Here is an 8,014-nt window from a genome sequence, read left to right on the forward strand (position 1 = left end):
AAAGTGAATAAAGTTTTCTTCCCATCAAGGAAAGCGAGCTTGTCCAATTGAAATATAAGCCAATCACAATATAAACATTATCAAATAAGTCAAGTCTTTTTCTTTTTTTTTTGAGCTAAAAATGATAGAAATGCTTTATTAGAAACAAAGAAGAATTACATTAAATAGTACTTTTAACATGGAAGCATGAAGAAATTTTTAGCAATTACAAACAAACAACCTATGTTGCCTTCTCATTTTGTGGAAAATGCTTATTAGATAGATGTCCAACATCAAATTTGTCCTACAAATATTTTTTTATTTATGTTGTGCCCTGGACAGGAATGAACACAAAATAGTAAATTAGTTCCTTCCATGTCTTAGCAACTTTAATAGCATTAAGCTATAAGGAGATATTTAGATTTCACTTTCTCATGCATTAAAAGTGTCTAGCTTAATGATGATTGCTGTCATATAAGCTTGTCTGAAGTCTTAGCTTGTGCGCTGATGATGTCCCACCATATAAATCCATCACAAATATACCACCTTTCTTTGACAAGGTATCAAGGACATGCTTAAAATACAAAACCAGTTCTACACGTTTATGGAGACAACAACAGCTATAGTTAAATGCACAAACAATGTCTCAAGGAGGCAGTGGCAAACTCTTCATGTACTTATCATCAGCAATAGATCCCACTTGCACAGTAGATTCCAATGCACAAGTCTCAGAACCATCTTTGCCCTCTTGCAGTGTAATTTTACTTACCAGTTCTTGAGGCTCAAAGTTGACTAGCTTGGCCTCAAGAGGTTGCAAGCCATGGCCATGAAAGAGGGATATTCTGGAATACCCATCAGCCCCAACTCTACTTATGTTCTTCTCCAAGTACCAATTTAGAGCCCCAAGGTCCAAACTCAATCCCACAGCAATCCTTCTTGAATTACTGCAAACCCATTCTGCACTGTCAAACATATAGAATTCATTAGGTACTTACATGCTTTTGGCATTGCAACTACAAAAAAAATTAATGATCTATGCAATTACCCACCCCCCTTCCAAAGAATTAGAACATAAAACTATTCACTAACAAAATTAAACTCTCTTCACAAACTCAACCTGGGCATTTTTTCACTGCTGACTGATAGTAATATGGAGTAATGTGTACCCACTTCTCAATCTACTTCTTTTAAAACCAAAATAAAAATAAAAGGGGAAAGGAAAGGAGATATATATATATATATATATATATATATATATATATATATATATATATATGCATAACTAGATTCTATTTAATGTCTTCAAAAAACTGACACAGCCAAATAAAGGTCTTAGTAGAAACTTGATTATCTCAATGAAGACAAGTATGTGAGAGGGAGGTAATAATTGAAAACTTGAGACTAGTTTACTTGATTTTACTAGGGCAGAACCAAAGCATTTACAGTAGCCGCCACAGCAAGAGATGTGACTGCAACAGCTGAAAGGAACTGGGGCTAGCTGAAATAAAAACCAAAGAATAATTACAAAGAAAAATTATGCGGTATTTGACCAATGATACACACACAGAAAGATCAGAGCCAAGAATTATGATCACCTGTAAAAGGTCACACACTGTTAATGCAACAAAACAAGATTACCTTCTCCACATGATCAAAAACAATCCTAATATCTGATTCCTATTATGAATGAGACCTACCATGGGTTGGCCAACTTGTAGGAAAATAAGCATGCCTTGAAAGAAACTTTATTGAAATATGCACAAAACTTACACGTTTATATATCTCTAGCATTCATTAATGCAATATTTCAATTAAGAGGGTGATTAAGGAAATTGTTTGAATAAGTTATCTACTGAATCAACAATAAACAAAAAAAATTATTTCCCTGTGCACTTTTGTTTCAACTTGAGCATAGTATATCTCAATGAAGACAAGTATGTGAGAGGGAGGTAAAAAAAAAGGGCTAATAGAGTTATAAAATTATATATCTTGTTAGTAGGGATTGGCTCAATAGACTATTCATCAAAATCGAATTTAGTAGAGATAGGAACAGAGGAAATGAATTAAGAACGAGAATTATTATTTCAATTATGATCCATTACATCCACATATTTCCCTCTTATAGGTTCTTGTAATACACTGCTGCTACTTTCAGTTAGTTATTCTAACTGACTACTAACCAACTAACTAACCAACTATGGGACTTATAGTACAGCACTCACAACTTCTCTTACTATATACACTCAATTAGGGTCTTAACACACTGCTGTTAGATGACATTGGCACATCTAATCTTGGGTAATAAGCTTATTCAAGGCAGGAGGCAATGATAATTATTGTGTTATCACATCTTATGACGTCCAAAGAATTTTTTTTATCAAAATAAAATGTATAAGTATATGAAATTGTGAAATTATGATAAACATCTGCCATTTCAAATAGAATATTCATATATTAGTAAATTGGATTTTATTAAATTTCTAAAACAGGTGCAATCCACTTAATAATGCAAGTTTTCTTACTAGTTCAAACTAAAATAACTAAAAAGTTGTAACCTCATGTGCACCCAAAATACCCTGGATGTGTCTAGCCTCACATAAACCAGGCCCAATTGACTGGCATAGAAAAACATTCGGAGTGCCCTAGCACGTGCACAAGGGCTGCAAGCAAGTGAACAAAACAAGCAATTGTTGTTTTCTTTCTTCCATCTTTTCTTAGGAAAATAAGTGATAGTTTACTTCGAGGTTTAGTCACAAATACAACTTCATTTTAGTTCTACTTAAGAGGCATCTTTTTTCCCTCTTTTCTTAAATCCTTGTTCTCCTTTCTTTTGATGAATAAGCAAATTCATTCAAACCAAATTACAGAAGTGCAAGCTGCACTTCTTGTTCTTAATTCCTTTCCTCTGTTCAATACAGTCTTCAATTTTGATTTTTTACAGGTAAAACCAAGCTATTTATAATCTGAAAAGACTGAAATTATACAATAAATGGCATGAAGACTTCCCAAAAAGAAGAAGCATAAGAAACAGCTATGTGTTGTAAACGATAACAAAAACTACCTCAATCCAATGCCACGGACCCACCCCCATCGCTCCACTCAAGGGACAATAGCCAATTAACAGTCAACACAAATACACCATTGCACATTTACATATATACACTTACACAAAAAGCCAATTTAGCCAAAAGAGAACTAGAGGAAAGCCTAGGTTCCTACTGAGATTAACAAAGCAAGGTGTAATGTATATCTAGATTAACAAAGATTCCTACTGAGAGGAGGTTGGTAAATGCACCATTCAAAATAAAGCAGAAACCTTGTCTTCAATTATTCAAGTTGCGAATGAAGTTCTGTTAAGCTCCATTTGCTCAGAGAACGATAGATGGCTATTTCTATAACTGGTGCACAATATCACGTCATCACTTTTTAAAGCAAATTGATCATCTCATTGATAACTTGACCATCAAAATAACCTCTCACAGAAGATGTCTGATCCTCATCAAACCACCACTTGATTGGCCAATACATGAAGCATTTGATCATGGTCCGCATTTCTAAGCAACCAATGATCTCAATACTTATTCGCCAATTTAAACTATTATGTATAGCAACTTATAGCTTAAAGTATTCATTTTTCACAAAGAAAAATCATTAAATTAAAATAACCAGCATCTACAAAAAAAAAAATCATTTTTGAAGTCTTTTTCTTTTTTCAAAAGGTTAAAAAGATAAAAAGAGAAATCATGGGGAAAAACTTTTGTACATTTCACATGCATACAGATTGCATACTGTGTGAAAATAAGTAACTTCTTAAGAACCAAGGAAAAAAACCAAAAAATTGAAAAACAAATGTGTTTATATATACTAGTGGTTATCATTTGGTAGCTTCTATAAAAACTTCAAGGCAATGCTATCGAACTTAATGCGATCCAACGCAGAATCTGACATTGACTGACAAAGCTTAGTGCTATATATCATTCAAGATGCAACTTTTTTCCAGCCTAAAAAATCAGACGGGAAAAAAGAATAAAATAGTTACAGTTCACAATTACCAAACGCCTCTAAATTCTTGCCTTAAATTACATGAATCCAAAGAATCCTATACCTCATATTCCTAAAAACAAGAATTACGAATCCAAAAATTTAAAATCCAAGCTCAGAAGCTTCATAACAAGAAACAATAATCGTTAATCCAATTTCCGAATCAGAGCCCTAGATCTAGCCGAAAACGAAAATGAAAAGAGAGATATTGCTTGCCTGGAGAGTTCTGGTGGCGAATGTGACGACGATGGTGGACTTGGATTCTAAGCAAAATTCATTGTGCGTGAACCTGGAGAGAATGTTGGATTTTCCGACACCAGAGTCAGAGCAAAGAAAAAGAGAGATTTCAAAAGACAAAAAAGAGTAAGTCTTAGTCTAAGTCTAAGTCAATACACTGCATTATCAAAAAATAGTCACAAGGCAGACTATGGGATAGAGAAAACAAAAGAGAGAGAGAGAGAGAACGCCACTCTCAGTTAGAGGCTCAGAGCAAAGATGAGATAAAGAAAAAGAGAGAGAACTGAAATACCTTGAAGTTGCCTGAGGTTCTTATACCGATCTCGCCGTCGCCAATCTCCGATCTGGCCGTAGACTGCTCTGGGTGTGGCTGTTGTAGCGTTGCTGAGTCACTTTTGCAGAGGTCCTTTAGTAGCTTTTCTCTTTTGTTTTTTTTTTTGGGTGTCTTGGCGCGCAGTTGCGTGTTGTCAGTTGGCGTGAGTTGGGAGTGTTAAGAGGGAAAAGTGAAAAAATTTAGAGGGAAAGGGGAATTGTGTTCCAAGGGAGTTGGGAGTAGGGAGTGTTAGAGGGAAAAGTGCAAAAATATATATATATTGGAGGGAAAGGGGAATTTTAATCTGTGGCGCTAAGGTTCAAAGTTTTATAAGAAATTTCTATCACTTTTGTCATAAAAGAAAAAAAAATTATAAGAAATAATTATATAGAGGTGTTGGGCATGGAGCTGTCTTCTTTTGGTCTTAATGGCTCTCTCAATCTTATACCAAAAATTAATTGATATTTAAGTATAATGATAAATATTATTTATTTTAAAGCGGATGCCAAAGATTAAAATTCTATCGTTTCTATAAATTAAAATAATGTATATCCTATTGATTTCACAATTTAAAATATAATAAATTGTTTCAATAATGCACGATAATATAACAAGCTCAAAGATAATTAGATGAAATTTCACTTATTATTTCAATTGTTATAAATGCAAAATAACATACGATATGTAAATATTTAATAGTATTAATAAGATTAAAAGATATACATAACTGTCAACAAAAAAAATGAAGGTATCACTGAAGAATGGCCTGACTAAGGGGCCTAAGGCATAAAGTTTTAACTCTCTTAGGAAGCGTTTGATACGCTATGATGTGCCATTGATGCACATTACAATGATGTGATATTAAGTTTTTTTGGCTTTTTTTTCCTAACACTACCATATCTAAAATTACAAAACTTATCATATTACCTTAATCTTATCACCTTTCAAAACAATGTAATATTGTATTCTTGTATTCTTGAATTGAGATTACATTAATATAAGATTATAATAATATAGTATTATAGTGTAATGTAACATCATGGTGAACCAAGCGCCCCCTTAGAGTATTGTGCACCACTGCAAGTGAACATACTGCATAGATTTTAACCGGTGCAACAAGTTTACTAGCATGTTAGTCACAAGATACAATAACCTAGTATATGCTAAGCTCCATAATTATGCACAACACCACAACACCATAGAGCAAAATCTTCACAAAAACAAAAAACAAAAACAAAAAATCATTATCCATCCACAAGATAACATAAATATTCACACGCTATACATATATTTCTCATCTATAAATTTTATATTTTTGTGTGTACATTCACAAGGCTGTCTAGGTACACCTCTCAAGAGGAAAATATAGACGTAAAATACATGCAAGGTATTAGAATAATATGATCATAATATTATAACAAAACAGGTTATAAATGTGATTATGAGACAAATGTTTTTCTAACAACAATTTGAGTTAAATGGGATAATATTTCATAATAAATTTTATAGCAATAAAACTATGAATATAAATATTAATTTATTCTTACCAAAAAAAAACTATTTATATTAAAATACTCCTACATATTCTAATTTTTTAACTTAAATTTCATCTAAAGAAAACTATGTAATTCCAATTATAATAATCATATTCTCAAAAAAAAAGCCAATAATCTAATAATATAATAAGTATTTTTCGTTCTTATTTATATACTTGTATACTTCTCCTTTTTAGGGTTAAAAATAAATAAATAAAAAGATTGAGACTTTATTCAATGGAAAACAAGAATTACGTCATTTGAGAGAGTCTCTTCTATGGAACATGAGTTCTCTTGTATCCAAGTTACATAATGCACAACACCTTCATCATTTAAGAGCCTAGACTATTCTAGTATTAACGCTGTTTGAGCTTGATTAACCCCTTTTGTAACTTCTTTGACCTATGTTTTTTAGTGATCACCAAACTAAGTGTACAAGATTTTAATAAATTTATTAATTTGCTTGTCAACCCATTAGATATTTATGAATGCAAAGACAGAGCACTCAATAGATGCGGTAACAGCTCAATTTGTGAGAATATAGGAGGCAGTTACATTTGCCGCGAGCCAAGCAAGGGGTTATCTCAATTGAAGTTAGCCATTTTAGGTATGTTTTTTCTTTTTTGATATATTTACATATATATATATATATAATATAATATATTTTTTTAACGCGTTGGCACGCCTTATAAATTTGGAAAAATGCAAAAAGTAGTTTTTTTTTTTTGATTCAATGCATAAGTAGTTCATGACATTTAAGAGGAACAGCATTTTTTCGATCGTAACTCCATGGTGATATATATATATATATATATATATATATATATATATATATATATATATATATATATATAAATTTACAATTTAATTCACATTAGAATGATTCGCAAAAAAAAAAAAAAAAAATCTCATTAGAATTTCTTTTTGTGTTGTTAATTTTTTAGCGGATTTTATGGTTCTTTCTGTACGAGTGAATAAGCATCCATCCATCTTTTCTTTTAGTTAATTTTGAGATTTTTAATTGAGACGTATTTATGATTCAAATCTCCCTACCTCCAATAATTGTGAAAACAATATATATATATATATATATATATATATATATATATATATATATATATATATATTGATGATGCCGAAAAAATCACCAGTAAGCTATACGCACTCTCAAGTTGAAACAAAACCTACAAAACGAAAAACAAAGACCTATCAGAGAACACCGGTGTGATGCCGGCCAAAAACCCTTCGAAGGTCAAGTTAGAACTTTTTCACAACCCTAAAGTGCCAGAGTTGAGTCAATTATGCGTACCTTGATTTATGAGGGTTTTGGGATATTTATATTGGTGTAGGGTTATCATCTATGTCTTGGCCAGGAAACTCTTTCCTTTTAGGATAGCACCTCTTCGATTCTGCATACCTTATAGAGTTCTTTTCCTTATAGGAGTCTTTTGATTATGGTTAAACGTGTAACACAAGAACTCTTCTTATTCACATTTGTGTGGAGATTAAGTAAAGCCATATCAGACTTATCGCGAGATGCAAGTTGATTCCGATTAGGAATCCTTAAAGCCTAATCAATACAAACGGAGGCCAGATATTATAACCGTCCACTACGTGTCCTTGTAACGTTGACCTGTCAACCATCCACATGTCAATACTGTACTGTCATGCTTCAAGAAGAGAGATCCGTCTCCTATTTTATCCTCTTCAGTTGCCCCCTCACTCCTTGAGTCCGTCACTACAAACTAGATGGACTCATGGAGTGGCAGTCTTCCTTTCTCATGGTAACCTATCAAGACAGACTGGCTAGGATCATTTATGACAAAGGACACGTGGCCTTCATCTATTAGCTGTTCACCCTAAGCGAGGCGTCCCTTCGTATTCTGTGTCCTTTGCTCTATAAAAGCTT

The 8,014-nt window shown here is 32.6% G+C and overlaps 1 long non-coding RNA gene across 1 annotated transcript; it reads right to left on the reverse strand.

Moving 5' to 3' along the window:
- Window positions 1–210: 210 nt before the first annotated feature.
- LOC142619228 (uncharacterized) lies at window positions 211–4,811 on the reverse strand. Its single transcript, XR_012841465.1, has 4 exons — window positions 4,550–4,811; window positions 4,237–4,309; window positions 1,390–1,477; window positions 211–941 (listed from the first exon to the last, which is right to left on the reverse strand). It is a non-coding gene; the product is annotated as an uncharacterized LOC142619228 (long non-coding RNA).
- Between the last annotated feature and the right edge of the window lie 3,203 nt (window positions 4,812–8,014).

Source organism: Castanea sativa, chromosome 12, assembly GCF_040712315.1.
Source record: "Castanea sativa cultivar Marrone di Chiusa Pesio chromosome 12, ASM4071231v1".
NCBI classification, from domain to species: domain Eukaryota; kingdom Viridiplantae; phylum Streptophyta; class Magnoliopsida; order Fagales; family Fagaceae; genus Castanea; species Castanea sativa.